Source organism: Berghia stephanieae, chromosome 4, assembly GCF_034508935.2.
Source record: "Berghia stephanieae isolate SIO BIC M18660-M18661 chromosome 4, UCSD_Bste_1.3, whole genome shotgun sequence".
Taxonomy (NCBI): Eukaryota; Metazoa; Mollusca; class Gastropoda; order Nudibranchia; family Aeolidiidae; genus Berghia; species Berghia stephanieae.
In genome coordinates this window covers 56,410,260-56,430,259 of record NC_088363.1, presented here as the reverse complement: position 1 = coordinate 56,430,259, position 20,000 = coordinate 56,410,260, and the positions used below count along the sequence as shown (strand labels likewise).

The 20,000-nt window shown below is 36.5% G+C and overlaps 1 protein-coding gene across 2 annotated transcripts in view; it reads left to right on the top strand.

The window, feature by feature from the left end:
* Positions 1-20,000, top strand: part of LOC144970872 (uncharacterized) — a 101,853-nt gene that overhangs the window by 60,140 nt on the left and 21,713 nt on the right. The window lies entirely within an intron of this gene.

The window sequence follows — 20,000 nt, the reverse complement described above, 5'->3', positions numbered from 1 at the left end:
CGCTTACACTTCCAAGGAGTTTTGAACCAGAAGAGAAGGTGTGACTTCTTTGCCCTTTTTTATACCCGTGATGGGTAGACCAGGTCATAGACTTTCCTAAAATTTAAATAGTTGGATGTTTTCTGTGGCTAAGGACAGAATCACAAATGAAATAGTATGAAAAACAAACAAACAAAAAACAAACAACAACACAACTAAACAAAATTAAACTCTAATCCAAGTGATAAAAGGGAATCTTATACATTTTATTTATTAATTTCCATGATATTTGCTTTTCCCTCAGTTAATTGTAATGGGGTTTTTTGTAGTACTTTTTTGTGTACCGAGTGATAGATAGATCAAGTCATAGTACTTCCTAAAATGGTTAGTTGTTTTCTGCACGGGATCACAAGTGAATAAGTACGTACATTACCATGAAAGAAAAAAAAAAAAAATTCCACCTCCGATTGGAAAACCCTATTTCTTAGTAAAAATGTAATCGTTGAATAATGCTTTGAACCCGTTGAATAAAAAAAGTTATTCAACGATTGCAGAATATTTTCACTCATTTTATTGGCTTAAATACAGGTCGAACAGACTGCTGATTGACCATCTAAAATAATCTTTTGGTGCCTATGAATACATATATTTAATGTTTTTGTGTGTCACAAGGTGCGTTCGCAACTCGCAATGGATGCGAAGGCCGCTTATGACCTTAAAGTGTGGAGAGGTAGACGTGGACGTTACAATCACCAACAGAGCAACTTATCTGACAAGAGAGCCATTATTATTTATTTAAAGTAAAAGAAAGGGGAACAGCTCATAGTTATTAAGCAAAACAGAATAACATTGAATAAATATATTGACAGGAAAAATGAAAAATACATACAAGTAAAAAGTATTAAAGCAATATAAAATCTATACATGTAAGTTTTAACCAAAATAAACTATACTTCACCCAGGTTGCAACCGTTTCATTAATTCCCTCTAAAAATGAAATTATTTAATTACATGATGGTACAAAGTTAACTGTTCATATTCCGAAAGGAGAATGAAATTAATCAACAAAATTGTTCACACAGGGTGCGGTCTTCCAGCCTGTTCAAATCCAAAATTGTTCCAAAATAAAACACATAGATCGAGTGTTACTTCCTCATCTTTACAAACATTACATTGTATTTTGTTCATCTTTCTCAAAATCAGGTATCGGGTGCTGTCACAAATTATATTGTTCATATCTCTCAAAAACAGGTATCGGGTGCTGTCACAAATTATATTGTTCATATTTCTCAAAAACAGTTATCGGGTGCTGTCACAAATTATATTGTTCATATTTCTCAAAAACAGTTATCGGGTGCTGTCACAAATTATATTGTTCATATTTCTCAAAAACAGTTATCGGGCGCTGTCAAAATTACAAAGTTCAAAGATGCAAACGCATTTACCGGGCATTTAAGGGACTTTCTGACATGTTTTGACGATGAACTAAACATTTTCTAAAATGATCACTATAGATAACTTGAATTCAGTGCAAAATAAAGCATTTTACACATTATGTTTACGAAATATCTGCTTTGAGGGATCGAATAAAGGCATTCTTTCACGGGTTTGGATTTATTCAATTCGTTATATTTTTTTATCGCGGAATAACTCACTCGCGAACTCATTTAATAAATCCAAACCCGTGAAAGAATCCTATACTCGTCCACGTGATAAAAGGGAACTTAAAACATTTTATTTATTGATTTTCATGATATTGACCTTTTCCTTAAATGCCGAATGATCGATAGACCAAGTCACAGCCTAAAATTATTGGCTGATTTCACTAACTGTGTACATAAGATCACAAACGAAAAAATACTTACATAAACATGTGAAAAACAAACAAATTTTTTTTAAAATCAAAAAAAAAAAAAAAAAGAAAATCAAAACAAACAAAACCCAGAAACAAAGCATACTAATAACAACAGAAACGTGGCTTTGTCAACTTCTCACTATCATCCATTTACCATCCAATGAACTAGCAACCCATTAACCTTAGTCCACCCCTAAAATCAACCAGCCAGGCATGACCATTATTGTCCATAATCATCAATCGAATTGGTCACGGAACACCATAATCATGTCGGGAGTCCAGCTTCAGAAATTTTAATCTCATCAAAACTAATCGGACCAACATAATTTGTATTAACTCAGGCAGAGTAATGATTGTAGGTCAGTGGTGGTCCTTTATATTTTGGTTTTGAATTATTTCGTCTTTTGCTCAATGTTTGGACACTTCGTTTTGTTTGTCATTCTGGAATACCATAATTGAAATGATTGTAAATATGTAAATAGTGACGGTTTACACCAATGTTTGATGAACTTCCAATGCTTCATTTACCCTCTCTCTTTCTATTTCTTTCAATGAAACCATGAAAAGAAAGTCCAATTTCATAGAATGCAAGTCTCCACTCAGACGTTTTCTCTGTCATTGTATTTTGCCAGTTACCGATTCAAACCTGAATCAAGTGACTTGGTATGTTGGAGCTGCTTTTATTAGTTATAATACTGCTTTACTCAATCCCTTTAATGGATAAGCACAGGTAACCAACATCACTTTGCTTTCTAAACTAGATGCCTGACGTCGATCACAGTTTCCCTTTTCCCACATGACTGCCCAGCAGCTGCTGTCGTCCACATGGACAATCAATGACATCTGATTTCAGTTTTTCTTTTGTCCTGTCGTAATGGATTGACGTAGTTGCTGTCGTCTTTGTCTCTCGTGTAGCTGGTTAGGCGATGAGTGAACTGGCTGTGACAGATTCATCGGGTGTGATAACTTCGTTAGAGTAATGGAACGCCGGTATTAGCATGAGGCAACAAAATGGCGTATAGAAAATAGATAAAATAAATAAAATAGAATTCCCTTTTTCATCCCTAAGGGGACATTTGTCTTTGGGGTCTATTCCAAGGGAAGACTGGAATAACTCAAGCGTCAGCCGCAGTGCAGCGCCGCTAAGTGAGCTAGGGCGAGGTGACTTGTTCGAGCAAAGACCACATGGCTGAGTTACGCTACCCCTATATTGACAAAACAATACCCTTTAAAAATTGGTCAGACAACTTTTCAAATATCCACCTCCGTTCTTTCAGAAAGTCTCAAACCTGAAGTGTTTGGCGTCTCAGGTTTAAGTCTTTTTGACAAGGAGAGAGAGAGAGAGAGAGAGAGAGAGGGAGAGAGAGAGAGAGAGGGAGAGAGAGAGAGAGAGAGAGAGGGGGGGGGGGAATCTTCGTTGATTGATTTTGAAGTAAAGGTTTTTTGGAAAAAAACGAAAAAAATCGATATATCAGTCCACGGTAAAACACAGGTCGTCATTTGCCCGTTCCCTGTTTCTGAATGTAATGTTTGTGTATTATTATAATTGTATGGTTGTGCGCGTGTTTGCGTACTTGCGTGTGTATACACATATATGTGACTTACCTGATTAACTTAACTGTTTTTGCGAACAAAGTCGCCCAACTTTATTGAAAAATGCATACTTTTTTTTTTCGTACCACCAGATACGCGCGCTCAATTCCCTGTGGTCATGACGTTGCTTAGGAAGAACGCTCGAACTATTTGACAGTGCACAAGTAACCATATAATATGTCTTAGGTTATTAGAGCCGCCAGAAGTCATATCTGGTAGGTTTGAAATACAAAACTAATACAATGCAAAAAAAAAAAACAAAAAAAAAAAAAAAAAAAAAAAACAAAAAAAAAAAAAAAAACAACAACAAACAAACAACAAAACAAAACGCATCAACCTCTTCCCTTCCCAATTAAAAAAAACAACCCTAAAAAAAAACAAAAAAAAAAAAAAAACAAACAAAAAAACAACAAAAAACAAAACAAAACCAGCTTTATCAATTCCTGAAAATTTTCAGAGAGATTTCTCATTGTGTATGGTGTACCATTATTTCCACAATTAATTCACTGAACCGTTCATTCTTTGTTTCGGCATTTTCACTATACAAATTCATGGCTTTTGACCATCACAATCATGCGGGGTTTTTTTCCTTTTCTTGTTTCACTTCATCAATATTCCGGACTTGATAATAATGCCAATCAAATGTGACGCAATTCCTATGATAGACGGGACAGACTGTTTGAATGGAAGATGGGCAGAGATAGACAGGTGGACAAAGGCATCAAGCCAAACACACGGACCTGGCAATCAGGCTGCCATTATTATGTATCAATTCAGTGGTCAACGAAAATGCTGGTCATTTGAGATAAATGGAAACAGCCGGTTGGATATGGTCATGGTGCTGATTTCAATGGTCAATGATGTGAGTGATTGTGTTTGGGTTTGTGTGTGTGTGTGTGTGTGTGTGTGTGTGTGTGCATGTGTAAAGGTTTGACTATATTTATTAGTATATTTTACTTAATGCGCTCCATTATTGTATACCACCTGCGACACTATTATCTTCCTTTCCTAAATGTACTTTTGAAAAATATATAAAGCTTTTAACATATGATGTCGTTTAGTCAAGGTTACTTTGCCGTATTTTGTATGATATTTTGCCTTGCATAATTACTTCGTTCTAAGCTTGAATGTATAATCGATGTTGGTGAGAGATAGATAGATAGATAGATAGATAGATAGATAGAGAGAGAGAGAGAGAGAGAGAGAGAGAGAGAGAGAGATGGGGGGCGGGAAGGGGGGGGGAGGGGAAGAGACTGTGTTTGTAGGTGTTATAGCTAGATAGATAGATAGATAGATTGATAGATAGATAGATAGATAGATAGATAGATAAAGAGAGAGAGAGAGAGAGAGAGAGAGAGAGAGAGAAAGGGAGAGAGAGAGAAAGGGAGAGAGAGACAGAGAGAGAGTGAGAGAGAGAGAGAGAGAGAGAGAGAGAGAGCGAGCTTCTTTGCTTAGTTCTTTAATTTCATTTTGAATCATTAAAAAATACAATATGCTAGTCTTTTCCATCCCTCGAAATATAACATTTCGCTGTCTAAAGTTGAGCTGTGTGTAAATTTTGTTCCCGTTCCTTTCATGAAACTCGAAACGTCTATATCTTTTTTCCTTTAATCATTACATGGAAGCTGTTATTCGCCTTTTCTGTCGTTGATTACGTCCTCATTAATTTACTTAAGTCCGTAACGCAAAAAAAAAAAAAAATCGATCGAAGAGAGGATGAGTTGGATGGTCAAGCGTACATCGGCACGGTCGATGACTTTTCCATCCATCCATCAGCCCGTCCGTCCATTCATCCGTCTACTCCACCGTGCATTGTCATTCATTGTCTTGTCCAGCTACTCTGACAACAGGTCTGTCTGTCCACTAAGCCGATAGTACAATATATAGCGTATTGGTCAATCGAGCACCTACAATCATCGAGAACGATGAGCTTTTGGTATGTGTAGAAAGGCAACAGGACCAATATTTATGTTTTCATACCATCATCGTCTACTAATCATCTAAATAGAGGTCGCTGATTCATACATATTTAGTAATATACTACGGACTTTTTTGTGACTGTCTATCGAACGTGAGTAACTGTGTTAATTGCTATCTTTATTACGTAACGTTATGGAACAGTTTTTTGTTTTTTGTTTTTAAATTTTGTGATAAACGTTTTCTAACGGACTTGGAATACAACAGTGTGTGTTTTGCCCCTTGTCATTATAATAGATTCACCGATCATTTCAGAAGACTTAGAACAATAGTCCTCCCAGGAAAATTGTATATGATATAAATGTAGGCGCCATGCATGGAAGGATCAACTTCTGCTCGTATCTTGATATTTTAAGTGATATTCAAGATTGGGAAATGAAAAAAAAAATTATTTCGGAAGTGAATGAAAGCTGGCTCTCTCAAATGATTGTCAAATTGTAATCGACAACGCATCCATCATCATCATCATCATCATCATCATCATCATCATCATCATCATCATCATCATCATCATCATCATCATCATCATCATCCTCGTTGTGACTGTTTAATAAATTTCTTATCCAAACATTAATTATTCAGACTAAAAAAAGGGTCAATTTCGATTTCTGTGTAACAACTAAAAAGTGTTTGAAATGAAAAAGGAGAAGGGCAAGGGACGAGATGCGATAGGTTTTGTAAATTAATTTGTCTCTGTATGTTGTTCCCTCTTTTACCACCAACTACCAGTGCAAAAAACCAATGTAAAACGACCTTGTGTTTGGATTGTCAACAGTCTAGCTGTAGAAATAGGATGCCGTTCGGTGTAATTAATTTTGAAATGGTGTTTGTCTAAAAAAGGCTTTTGTCAACACTGTTTCTGGTCCCAGTTACCAAGGCGCAATTTGAGCGTTCATACCACGACACGCAAACGAATGTGTGTGTGTAAGTGTGTGTGTGTGTGTGTGTGTGAGAGAGAGAGAAAGAGAGAGAGAGAGAGAGAGAGAGAGAGAGAGAGAGAGAGAGAGAGAGAGAGAGAGAGAGAGAGTATACGTGTTTGGTTTTTCTCTCTTCTTTTTTTTTTTATTAACTCTTGTTATGTTTGCCTTGTTCTTGTTGTCGTCTCTTCGTTCCCAGTGTCGCTGCCAACGATGTTGCTGCTACTGTCACTCTTGTTGTTGTTGTTGTTGTTGTTGTTGTTGGTGTTGTTGTTATAACATTGTTATGATGGTGATATTGATGGTGGGGGTGATAATGGCCATGTTAGGTTTTTAAATATAGGTCTTTGTTCTGTTCTGTAATGCGATGATCAATTATTCATTTCCCTGTTTGGGAATTGCAGTTGTTGAAAGGTTATTTCAGCCTTACCATGAATAGACCATATATTATACGGAATTCATTTTACCTGTAATGAATAAGGTGAATGCTATATGATCTTGTCACTTAACTTGTACTGATTGTGTGCACATAATATAGGATTTGAGAAATGTTTTGTTCGGGAACACCTGCTTTATCTCAAATTGAAGGGAATGCCTCTTAATAAGATACATATTTTAAAACGATCTAGGCTAATTTAGATAGTCGAGCATTATAAAATATTTAATAAAAGTCTTTGACTGCAACCACAAGAACAACAACAACACAACAAAACCCCAACTCCCTCAACCAAAAATAACAAGAGCAGCAACAACAACAACACATATTGATGGAAGTTTGATGAATATTGCATTTATTTATTTATATGTGCATTTTATTTATGTATTTATATGTGCAATTTATTTATTTATTTATTTATTTATTTATTTATTTATTTATTTATTTATTTATTTATTTATTTATTTATTTATTTATTTATTTATTTATTTATTTATTAGCTCATTTTATATATTTATATATTTTTATTAAATGGTGATGATGATGATGATGATGATGATGATGATGATGATGATGATGATGATGATGATGATGATGATGATGACGACGAAGACGACGACAACGACGACGATTATAAACGAATTATTAACTAATTGTCTCAAAACGGTATTATGTCGCGGTTAGCATACTATTAAAGTCGAATTTCTTGGTGGGGTTCCTGATCTCCCATAATGGCCAGGGAAGTTACTGTATCTTCTATACCCCTATATCTGTTTTCCAACTTGCTTTCTCTCTTTGTCTTGGGCTGAGCTTACTTGGTTTTGTCCTTTCCCTAAATGGAGTCCTTGGCTGAGAGGGAAACAGTCAAATCTATGGTTAAAGTTTTGGGAGATGATATTTTTTCCTTGTAAATCATCTCTGTTTTATATTGGTATATAATATGTGTTGTTTTTAGACCTGTAAATTCTCAGTCAATTAACTGAAATCAGTCAATTCGTCAAATTCAAATATTTTAAAAAAGGAAATAAAGAAAGAATTCATGAATCGTTGTCGAATGACCGTAAAGTAATTAAGAATGTTCTACAGCGCTACTCATAGCTCATGGGCCGTTTATATTAACGATGGATATATTGCCTAGGCTAAGCGACACTTTTTAGAATTGCTGTGTCTGCACACATCCCAGTTTATTTTCACACAGCCTTCGTGATATTATTTTTTCACTTTCCAAACCTGTCGTGATCCCAATGGTAGCCATTTTTAACTGAGCCGCTGAGCGATAAATTTCACTGTTTCGTCTAAACCAAAATTAACCACATTTACCTGGTGGAACGTAAAAGTATGAAAAAGTAAAATGCGAACGCCGGAAGTGTGTTATGTAGACAATTTCAAATCGAAAGTTATATGATTGCTACAAGCACTAAGCACATCTCGATTGCTTCACGTTGTAAACAAACTGGTTGACCGTTTCTTCACTGATTGGGTACCTAATTATAAGAAACAATGGTAAGTAGCCTACTTAATTCCCACGCAAATTAGTTTTCTGCCATTGTTTTGCTCAAGCGAGCTTGCTGTTTACTATTTATTTCGATTCTTTGGATTTTTCCGATACGAAGAGTTTCAGTTTCAGTTTCATTCAATTTTTATAGAGCTCATTTGCAGGTCTAAATGTATAATGTAAGCATTTGAGTGTGATCCTGATAGTGGGATTCTGTTCTGGTGTCTGGATGAGACTTTTAGGTATCTCAAACTAAGTACATTGATGGTATGGTCTTGGAATCTACGTCTGTTCCCTATTCGAACCATTCCCCTTTTACTTTCCATTCTCCCATTCTTACTTTTTCTTTTGTGCTTTAAAATATTAATCTAGAATTGGTTTTTAACTAGCCCATTTCCTCCTTTTTACTGGCGCCGAGTTGACCTAAATGTGTTGCAAGCGCCGCAAAAACAGTAAAACCAACCATTATCGAATATTAAATTTAACTTTAAAACTTTTGAGTTAAAATGGGATTCGTTGCCTGAATAAAAAAAAAAACAAAAAAACAAACAAAACTAAACTTGAAATTTCCTAATTCGGATCATTTAAACATACTCGATTGTCCTCTTTTAGATCATAGTATTAAATGGACGCGTTGGGTCTCGTTTGAGGAAGTACATTCTAATATTAGGCTTTATCATAGCTTAACGGTGTGCCGCCCTTCTTCTAAAAACTTTTTAGTAGACCATAGTTTTCCGAAGTTATTTCTTGAAGCATAATAATTTAATTACGCTTCCAGGATAAATGGTTCGAAGGAAAAATGTTTTTGAAGATATTAGTTTTGATACATAAGTGTCATCTTTCTCAAATATGGAAGGCCCAGGGAAGACCTCTTAATTAGCGTCATAATTAGATAAGATGTTGATAGTTATTTATTTATTTATTTACAACTGTAATACGTAACGTGCCTTGTACCTATTTTCAATTGATCAATGTTTTTTTTTCTTTTTCTATCGGTCTCCCAAGATTTAACATAAAGTACCAACACACACTCGCACACACACACACACACACACAAAAATACACACACACACACACACACACACACACGCTCGCTCGCTCGCTATCTCTCTCTCTCTCTCTCTCTTTTCTCTCTCTCTCTCTCTCTCTCTCTCTCTCTCTCTCTCTCATACACACACGCACACATACACTTCTCCTTCCTGATTTGTCTCATCCCTCCACCCCCTCAATTTTCTTGTTTTATCAATTTCAATGATCGTGACATTAAAATCCTTGCGAGTCGTGACAGTAACAGGACAAAGGGATGTAATTAGGTCATGCCGGAAACAACGGAGTGGTATGGAACCGGGGAGAACTTTAAGTCGTATCAGTATCCTTTTTTTTCCTCCTTTCTTTTTATTTTTTAATTTTAAAAACATGGTATTCAAAAAAAAAAAAAGGGGGGGGGGGATGCAAGAGCAGATGATGAAAAGTATACTTTAAAGATAAAGACATAGATGATTTATATATGTTGTTGCTAATAACCAGAAACGACATAACAATAGATTTCTTTCCTTTCACTAATATTATTATATTAAACAGTGATGCCAATCGTCCGCGGATCCGAGGAATTCCTCCTTTTTGGAGGTTCCTCCCTTTTTTCCTCGGTTTCTCCCATTTTTCCTCCGTTCGCAAAAATAAATAAATAAATAAATAAATAAAAATTATTAGTTTGCTGTCTCTGCTACTATTACTTACATTACCATCACCACAAACTGTTTGTGGTGATGGTGATGTAAGTAGACAGCAAACTAATAATTTTTATTTAGACTTGCATTCTATGAAATTGGACTTTCTTTTCCTGGTTTCATTGAAAGAAATAGAAAGAGAGAGGGTAAATGAAGCATTGGAAAAGGAGGAAAATGATCGACGTCTCATCATGCCCCTCAAAGGCGGGCTCAGGCGGCCGAAGGCAGCCTCCTACTAGGAGGGTCCGGGGGCATGCCCCCCCCCCCCCCCCCTTCCGGAAAAAAAAAATTTAAGTGCCAAAATAAGGCTATCTGGGACTAATTCCCATGAATTTGGGAGCATTTATTATCCATTCAAAGATCAGGTGAAGGAGTAATAAAACACATAAAACTTTTTTTTTAATCTAATAATATATTGCAGTTATATTTTTTGTGATATCACCATCAAAGATTACAAGGATCATATGGTGTGATGGTTAAGGTTTTTCCTCCTTTTTCATTTTTTTCTGTTGGCATCACTGATTAAACAATTATTAATTATTTATATTTTTCTGGTGCGTTTAAGTAAAATTAGCCTGTTTCGCTTCGATTAGTGACATCAACATCAACAATGAATATAATAATATTGTTGTAAGATTTGAGTTCATGATCATTCAGGAAATAACATAATTCAAATTAGAAATGCTTTGTTAGGATGGAGTGCAAGTACATTCCCTCTTGTTAATTATTTTTTGTATGTGGTTGATCCTGTTTGTTCAATAAATGTGCCACTCTGTAGGTTTCATCGTGGGGTTGCAGGTCAGCACTTAGATTTAGAAAGCAACTGAGTGTATTTTCAGATTCTTCTTGTATTTTTTGGTTTCTAATTTGAATCAACGCAGTCAGCCTAACTTCGTATTTTAGGAGAGCACTAAGGTATATAGATTTTTAGTTTGATGGACATTGTGATTCATTTCTAAAAATTCTATATGCACGCGTGCGACTGTTTGTTTGTATGTCTTTGTGTGTATCCTCATCATGTAAATTTAAGGTTCTGTCTAAACTGTTCGGCATAATATTTGTATTGAAACCTGTCTTTTGGCACTTTGTTGTGTTTGTATGTATCAATAAATTGAGTACGAAAAATATTATGATATACCAAATTTAAACAAAACACCGCAATTATTTTTTTTTAACGGAGAAAAAAGGACCTACGAGATGTCCTCAGAGGTTAAGTTTCTTGAGAGTCAATATCACATCATACCTGCATTACGTATGGTTGCCAGATTGCCGACAATCGCCGCACCATTAATTACGCTTGGACAAGAAGCCAAAGTACAACAATCTTGCCGCGTCACAGCTCTATGACACGACAAGCAATATAGGCCTACTTGAAATTTGACATCGAGATTTATATTTTTATTCTCAAGCTCGAAGATTAGGATATATCCATGGAAATACATTCCATCTCTCTCCTATTTCTTCTAAGCTCAACGATTGGTATGTCTAAGTAACTAAACGTCTCAAGCTTCAAGAATGGGATATGTCCGGATAACTAAATTCCATCTCTCTCTCTCTCTCTCTCCTGTTATTCTCAAGCTCCAAGATGGCGATATGTCCAGATAACCAAACGTCATCCCTCTCCCCTTCTATTCCCGAGCTCCAAGACAGCAAGATATGGGTTCAGATTATTTAACGGCTTGTTAATCTAACGGTGGCATAGCAACTATCAAGTGATAAACCGTCATGCAAGAGTCATTTAGTTGCATGCAAAGACCACGTCTTTTTAGTGTGTCTTTGGGGGGGGGGGGGGGGGGGGGGGGTTAGTAGCCTGACAAAGCGACCGTTACAACCCGAAATAGATGAGTGTTCTCCTTATCAGCATTTATGGCTTTGAAACACACGAGTAGGCTCCGATATGGTTCAGGTACACAGTAACAGCAACAGACCATACCCAATGAAGTAGAAAATTATGACAAAACGAGTCAAAGTATTTTGTGTGACATTTTATCAATGAATTTTATCTCCTTACTGAAAGGCCTGATATCACACTTTCACATAAATCAGTATGGAGGTGAATTTTGAATTGAAGGTCTTGTTGACAGTTTGAAGATTGATTTGTTCCTGGTTGTTTGAGGCCATTTTGTTATTTCATTGTTCGATTCAAGTTTTTTTTAAAATTTCAGAACGCATGCCATGGCGTTTTTTCTTTCTCTCATAAATATAATGGCACTTTAATAACGGCAATAGAACGTGCTATTGCTGGTCCTCATTTAATTTGCTAATTTGCGTCATTATATTCCCCAAATTTTAAATCTTAAACTGATTAGAAAGTGAATTTACCACTCAAAGACCAGATACTATTTCCACGTGGTTATGTCACTTTAAAACCCTCATTAATTCAAGATGTCAATATTCTAGATCTTTTTTTTTAATGACTGTATCCGAAAAATAAACAAAAAACAAAAAACAAAAAACAAAAAAAAACAAAAAACCCGAAAAAAATTATAGATTATCGATCAGTTTAATTGGAAAAGGAGTGGTAGTCCGTTTTTGTTAATTCAGAGAAAGCTATCTATTTCATTTTGTTTCTGGGATGGGAATTCTTTTTAGTATCTCTCCGTGGTGATAATTCCATTTTTTATTTCATAGCGGGATTAGAAAATGAAAATTTTAATGGAAAGGTCATTGACTATGTCAATGGTCTCGGTAGATATCTTTCAAATGGGCCACATACTTGGTCCGCTTAGTTAGTTGTAGTGATAAAAAGCAACCTTACTGTCTAAGCTTCTGTCGAACACGTTTTGGTGTTTTTTTGGGAAAAAAATCAAATAATGAAACAAATGCATTAATAAAACAAATCCCGACCACGGTGATTTTATTTTTATAAAAAATTAAAAATCATCTCTTTCTGTTATATTTAGATGGTATCTAGAAAGAACAAATTGAGCATTTATTTAACATTATTTTTTAAAAATTAACGTTATAAAAGAATGGATAAGCAATCTTTATAATTTACCACAGGTTTAATTACATTCTTCTTCTTCTTCTTCTTCTTCTTCTTCTTCTTCTTCTTCTTCTTCTTCTTCTTCTTCTTCTTCTTCTTCTTCTTCTTCTTCTTCTTCTTCTTCTTCTTCTTCTTCTTCTTCTTCTTCTTCTTCTTCTTCTTCTTCTTTCTTCTTCTTCTTCTTCTTCTTCTTCTTCTTCTTCTTCTTCTTCTTCTTCTTCTTCTTCTTCTTCTTCTTCTTCTTCTTCTTCTTCTTCTTCTCTTCTTCTTCTTCTTCTTCTTCTTCTTCTTCTTCTTCTTCTTCTTCTTCTTCTCTTCTTCTTTCTTCTTCTCTTCTTCTTCTTCTTCTTCTTCTTCTTCTTCTTCTTCTTCTTCTTCTTCTTCTTCTTCTTCTTCTTCTTCTTATTATTATTATATATTATTATTATTATTATTATTATTATTATTATTATATTATTATTATTACTATTATTATTGTTATTGTTTTTGTTGTTGTTATTTCGGTTCTCTCTCCCCTTCCTCCTTTTCCCCTCACTCTATCCCCTTTTTCTCTCCTTAAACATTCCTTCATTCAGACACGAATGTTCATCTCTCAATTTTTCTTAACATTTTATAAGCTTTTATTTAAATGAAAAAAAAAAAACCCAACAAAAAAAAAAAAAAAAACCCAAAAAAAAACAACCAAACAAAACAACTACAAACAACCTGGAATTGTATTTAGGGCGTTTTTGTTTAATACTTTGATAACTTTCATAAATCCTGACCACGGTGATTTTATTTTTATACATGATGCATAAAATCCGTTAAGCGGACACAGAGAGAGACTGTCTGTGCATTGTACCGTTGCATTAGCCACAGTATTGTAAATTACAAAGGTAACTAGGAAAGCCTGGGATCGTTATCAGCTCCACGCGTGACAAGCTCAAAGATCAAAGTCAAAGGGAGTATCCTGATTTTTTTGTAAACCATCAGAACGATAAGGGAATCCATAAGGCATGTCTCAGTCACGATGCGGTATTTGGAACGGTTTTCCTTTTAACACACACAAAGTGTTGTTTTGGTTTTGTTTTAAAAATGACCATAGACTTAAAATGTTGGATCGTAAAAGACGTCATGCAACTGTTAAGAATTTTAAACAAAATTGTTAAAGTTTCTATTGTTTTTAGTTTGTGGTTCCATCGTAGCCTAGTGTCCGATTGTTTTTGTCTTTTCAAAAAGTGAAATGTTCTCAATCTTACCTCAAAATATTCCCATACCAATCTAAACTTCCCTTTTTACAGAATGCAGTATCATAAAATATCAGACAAGAACTTTTTGAATGTTTATTTGTCATCTGATTATTTTTGCCCCCCCCCCCCCCTCCCCAACCCTTTTTTAGTCATTGTCGACGTGCTTTTGCTTGCAATGTCATTTTCATTTTTTTTAATAAATACGATGTCACCGCCAATGTATTTGGGAAAGGAAATAGGTTTTATGGAGCATACGGTTGAAATACGAATTAAATCGTCTAATAACGTTAAAAGTACACCCCTACTAGTGCCGCGCTGAAGACCGGTCTGGACCGCGGTCCGACGGTCTTTTAGCTGTGAACCGAAGACCAGTCCCAGAGGGGAAGACCAGCGGCGGTCCTCACTTCTTATCACCTTTCAACTAGTGCGGGGCGGTCCTTGCAAGGACCACGGTCCTACGGTCTCGCGCCATAGCCTACTACTTCCCCAGCGATTCGTTGCTTCGGTTGCCTATCTTCCACCAATCACCACCCATCCCACTTAATTAATCGCACCCACCCCCCTTTGCCATACACTAAACGACACAGACGACCATACAGGCAGACGACCACCAACCTCCACTCCGCAAACCGCCCTTTCGTGTGTGAGATGGGGGGAACAGGGGGCGCACGCCTTGGACGATTCCATTATACGGGGTAAATTTCAAAATTTACTACACCATAATGATCGCAATGACAATGATCTATGGTGAAGGCATGACCCCTCTTCTCTAATGGGTTATTGTTTGAAATGTATGTGACTACAAAAGATGTGTGTGTGTTTGTGTGTGTGTGTGTGTGTGTGTGTGTGTCGAACCTAGCAAGTAGCAAATCCGATTTTTTGTTTTCTTTTGTCCATCTCTTGTCACCACTCCTTTCTATCGCAGTGTTGTCATTTAAAATAATACAATAATATTAAAATTTCGTTTGGTGTTTTTACTAATCAAATAATATGAGTTTCATTAGTTTCTTCCTTCCAAAAAACCCAGTTATAACGTCTGAATTTTAAAAAAGTCCAATAGAATATTTGGGGACCCCGATAGCTCAGTTGATAGAGCACTCTCTTTATACGCAAAGGGCCAGAGATCGATCCCGGGTGCAGTCGATTTTTTTCTGAATCCCTGTCTACTCACCAATGAATGGGTAGCTGAGTTTGTTAGATCTGGCGAAAAGTCACCATCGACCCCTCTTATCACCTCATCCACCCCCTCTTATTATAACTTCACGTCTCTCTCTTACTCTTCAATGCTCGCTGCCCTCTAATGTGTGTGTGTGTGTGGGGGGGGGGGGGGGGAGGGGGGGGGGGTAGGAGTTGCGTGTTTGTATCAACGCCACGAACAACTCGATCAACGCCTTGGGCGATGCCATTATCTCCGTTAATGGGGATAAATTTCAAATTTTATTAAATTATCGAAGTAACAATGAAGTACGGTGAGCAAATAAAGAAGGCATCACCCCTCTTCTCTAATTAGGTTACAATTTGAAATGAGTGTGACTACTCCGTGTGTTTTACTCCTGTAGGCCACGGTTTTCATCGTGTAGCGGTCTTTAACGGTTCAAGAATGAACGATCCCACGCTCTCAAAGGTCAAACCGGTTCGAATTTCCAACAGTCTCTCAGGAATGTTCAATGTCGAAAAGGACCGGTCCTACTAGACCGGTCCTTGCGGTCTTCATTTCCCAAGGACCGTAGGACCGTGGTCCTTAAGCTTGCCAAGGACCGCCCCGCACTAACCCCTACCCCCTATTTTCTCTTTACTTTGAAATAAATCAAAACAAAATAAACAAACAAACGAAAAAAAAAACAACAATACAAAACAAAAAACAAAAACAAAAAAAGAATAGAAAAAAAAAAAAAAAGAAAGAAAGAAGAAAGCAAGAAACTTTCCCCACAACTTAGTATATTACCTATCCTATGCATCGGGAAAGTGAAATGTGAGCGTGGGTCTTGACATAAAGTAAATAAAATGCCCGTTAGAATCATGTTTGGAGCCTATGTACCTGGTGTTTCCTTTTATCTTATCAGTAGTGACCGAAGCATGAAGCAGTTCCGTATGGCAGTCAGGCAAGGGAGATTGAACACTGGTCGGCAACCGTATCGGGATTTCACCTTCACTTGTTACAACGACCGGCCGTCACTTATCTTACCAAGGTCTCGCCTATCTTCACGGCCTGGAGAACAGGACCTTCCTTGTTCCGTGGAAAGGGCGTGTTCAGAAACACGGAAAAAATTTTTATTCTCTATTGTCTTCTGGCACTTTTCTACTCACTTCATATCTTGTTGTTACCAACATAAGTGCCTGCTCCACTCACTTTTCTGAATTAAAAAATTCACCCCATACACCGGAGCATACTCAATGTCTCAATCGTTTCTATGTTATATGTTTGTGATGAGAATATTGGCTATTAAGCTTAACTGCTGGTCAAAATTACTTCGCGATGGTGGTGAACGAATCGGCGGTCTCAAGAAGTGGGTGAGAGAGGGATCTAGAAATGACTTTGGGTTTGAAACGAATATTTTTGTGTTCGTGGATAGCTCACACGGTAGAGCCACGCTCTCACCTGCCAGGCGGAGTTGTCGTACCAATAAGGTCGCAGGTTCAAACCCCACCACCGCCGCGAAAAAATTTTTATTCTCTATTGTCTTCTGGCACTTTTCTACTCACTTCATATCTTGTTGTTACCAACATAAGTGCCTGCTCCACTCACTTTTCTGAATTAAAAAATTCACCCCATACACCGGAGCATACTCAATGTCTCAATCGTTTCTATGTTATATGTTTGTGATGAGAATATTGGCTATTAAGCTTAACTGCTGGTCAAAATTACTTCGCGATGGTGGTGAACGAATCGGCGGTCTCAAGAAGTGGGTGAGAGAGGGATCTAGAAATGACTTTGGGTTTGAAACGAATATTTTTGTGTTCGTGGATAGCTCACACGGTAGAGCCACGCTCTCACCTGCCAGGCGGAGTTGTCGTACCAATAAGGTCGCAGGTTCAAACCCCACCACCGCCGCGAAAATTTTTATTCTCTATTGTCTTCTGGCACTTTTCTACTCACTTCATATCTCGCCTGTATTGATGCAACACGGATTCATTTCATTCTTTCTCTTTAGGTTACTGGGCAAACACACACAATGTACGCTTGGGCTACTTTATGTATAATAATAATAATAATAATAATAATAATAATAATAATAATAATAATAATAATAATAATAATAATAATAATAATAATAATAATAATAATAATGATAACAACAATAATAATAATAATGATGATGACGATGATGATGATGATGATGATGATGATGATGATGATAATTAGAGAGAGAGAGAGAGAGAGAGAGAGAGAGAGAGAGAGAGAGAGAGAGATAGAGAGAGAGAGAGAGAGAGAATGAGAGAGAGAGAGAGTGGTTACATGTGTGTGCGTGTGTATATGTTTGTAAATTACTCATAGAAAACTACCACATTGTTTTGTTTGTTTTAGTTTCCTTTTTATTTTACGGATTTTTAAAACGCTGTATGTAGAGATGAAACTGACAAAGGCAGACCCATAATATACTCCTCCCATTCATTGATCTTCTCCTTGCGCATTCTATCACGCATCGAGCTAACCGATGCATTCATTACCATAAAACAACGGATACCCTCTGTATCGGCTTTCTTGCTTGTGTCCACCAGAGTCATGAATGCTCCATGGTGTCCACAAACAAACAACCGTACTTCCTTCCCCGTGTTGACAGTGAGATCAGCTTAGTCTCCTTTCATTTTCCAACCCATCCTCTCACTCTCACACATAGCGTCTAAGTCAAGGTCTCTTTCGGAGCATAATATTGGAAACTACATTGGAAACCAGGAAATTTTCGCATGAGATGCAGCTCTGTTAAACAGAAGCTTTTTAGTTTGTGGCAAACAAATCTAGTTTATTCAAAAGCTGGTCGGTCTTTCAACATTATTTAAACGATAGAATTTCTTTCTTTTTTTTTTTTTTTTCACACCAAATATTTTTAGCACATATTATAATACATGGGTTGTCTGCTACTTTTCATTTTTGAAATTATCGAGAATTATTGGGAGAGAAAACGAATCGGCCCCGAAAAGTGCCCATCGTTCGTCATCGGTGACGGAGTAGTGTGGCTCAACTTTATAGTCTTTGCTTCGTACCCGAAAGGTACCGAGTTCGACTACCCCCGCGCTGTGTTGCCTTGAGCAAGTCACCTTGCCTTAGCTCACTTTGCGACGCTGCGCTGCTGCATGCTGACGCCTGGGTTATTCCAGTCTTCTATTGGACTCTAAATGACACATTTCCCTTGGAGGTGAATAAAGGGATTTTTTTATCTCCGCAAAGTGGACGAGTTAGAACATATAATTTATCGAATGATGTTTTGAAAAGTAAAGGTAGATTCGTTAACAAAAAGATTCAGTAATATTATAGACATAATATTCCGTATCATGAAATAAGAAGTGGTTATTTGAACATAAATCCCGGGCATAGTGATAGTGCACAATACGTTTTCGACATTATATCGGAGATACAGAATATCCATCCACCCATTTTCCTCTTTTCCTATATTTGTCTCATGCTCCTAGGTTGTTTCGACAAAATGACCTGCTTTTCAGGTCTTATTAAATATCCTCAGGTGGTCCCGATAGTTCAGTTGGTAGAGTACTCACTTTACGGGGCCAAGATCATCCCGTGTTAGATCTGGCGGAAACTACTTTGGGATAGATTGGCGTCCTATCCAAAAGATAGAAAACAATTGCTATTGTCCGTTTCACATTAGAAACTGGGATAAACACCTGTTCCATGGGCCTCATGGCTTTTGAAGGACTATTTTTTAATTATTAAAAAAATATATATTCATAATCTGCACACTTAGGTTATCGGGTAAAAATGCACTCCCTATACTTATCATTAGCAATTGTGTGATATCCTCAACCTTAGATAATATTGAATTAAATGCCTTTTGCATTGGCAATCCAACACACGCTTTGAATGAACAAAGACATTATACATAAATGAATACTACAGTATTATTTAGACAAATGAGCAAAATTAGAAATGGTTTAATATGAATATTCATATGTAGAATCGGGTCATGTTGACAGAATTTCTTACGTTTTATTTGAGATGGAACGAGGTCAGTCAATTCCAAATTCATCTCGTTTAACATAGAAATAACAAGTGCTCGCCAAACGTCATTTCCTTTTTACAATTTTAGACGATTTCACGACTCATGATAAGGAATGATTGCGAGCAAAATATTAGACTATTTTGTTGCCTTTTAACGATGTATGTAAATTCAATTTATTGTAAACATTGAGCATAATCTCAAAGCGCTGCACGCACTATGAAAATAGTTAACCTTAAATTATGAAATAAGATTAATGGAATAACATGACCACTGCTATCGATTTTTGCATGCAATGGGCAGGTGGGGTGAGAAACAGTTTTAATCCATATTATAAACATGACAATGAAGTGATCGATAGTCAGAATTTAGACATCTTATAATATATTGTAAAGTTAATTGGATTCAGTTTTTGATTTTACTTTCATTTAACATACATCGAAGTACGTTAACTTTGATTCACAATGTGTCTGGGTGATATCCTGCCAACCTGCACCTGCACTGCATTAACTACTGTCATGGACAAAGGTGTCTCGGATGATCAGAACGCGAGCAGTAAATAGGATCTGTGGTCTGGATGGATAAAGGCATATGTCAAAAATTAAAAATAAAGCAAAATAAACAGTTTGAGGAGA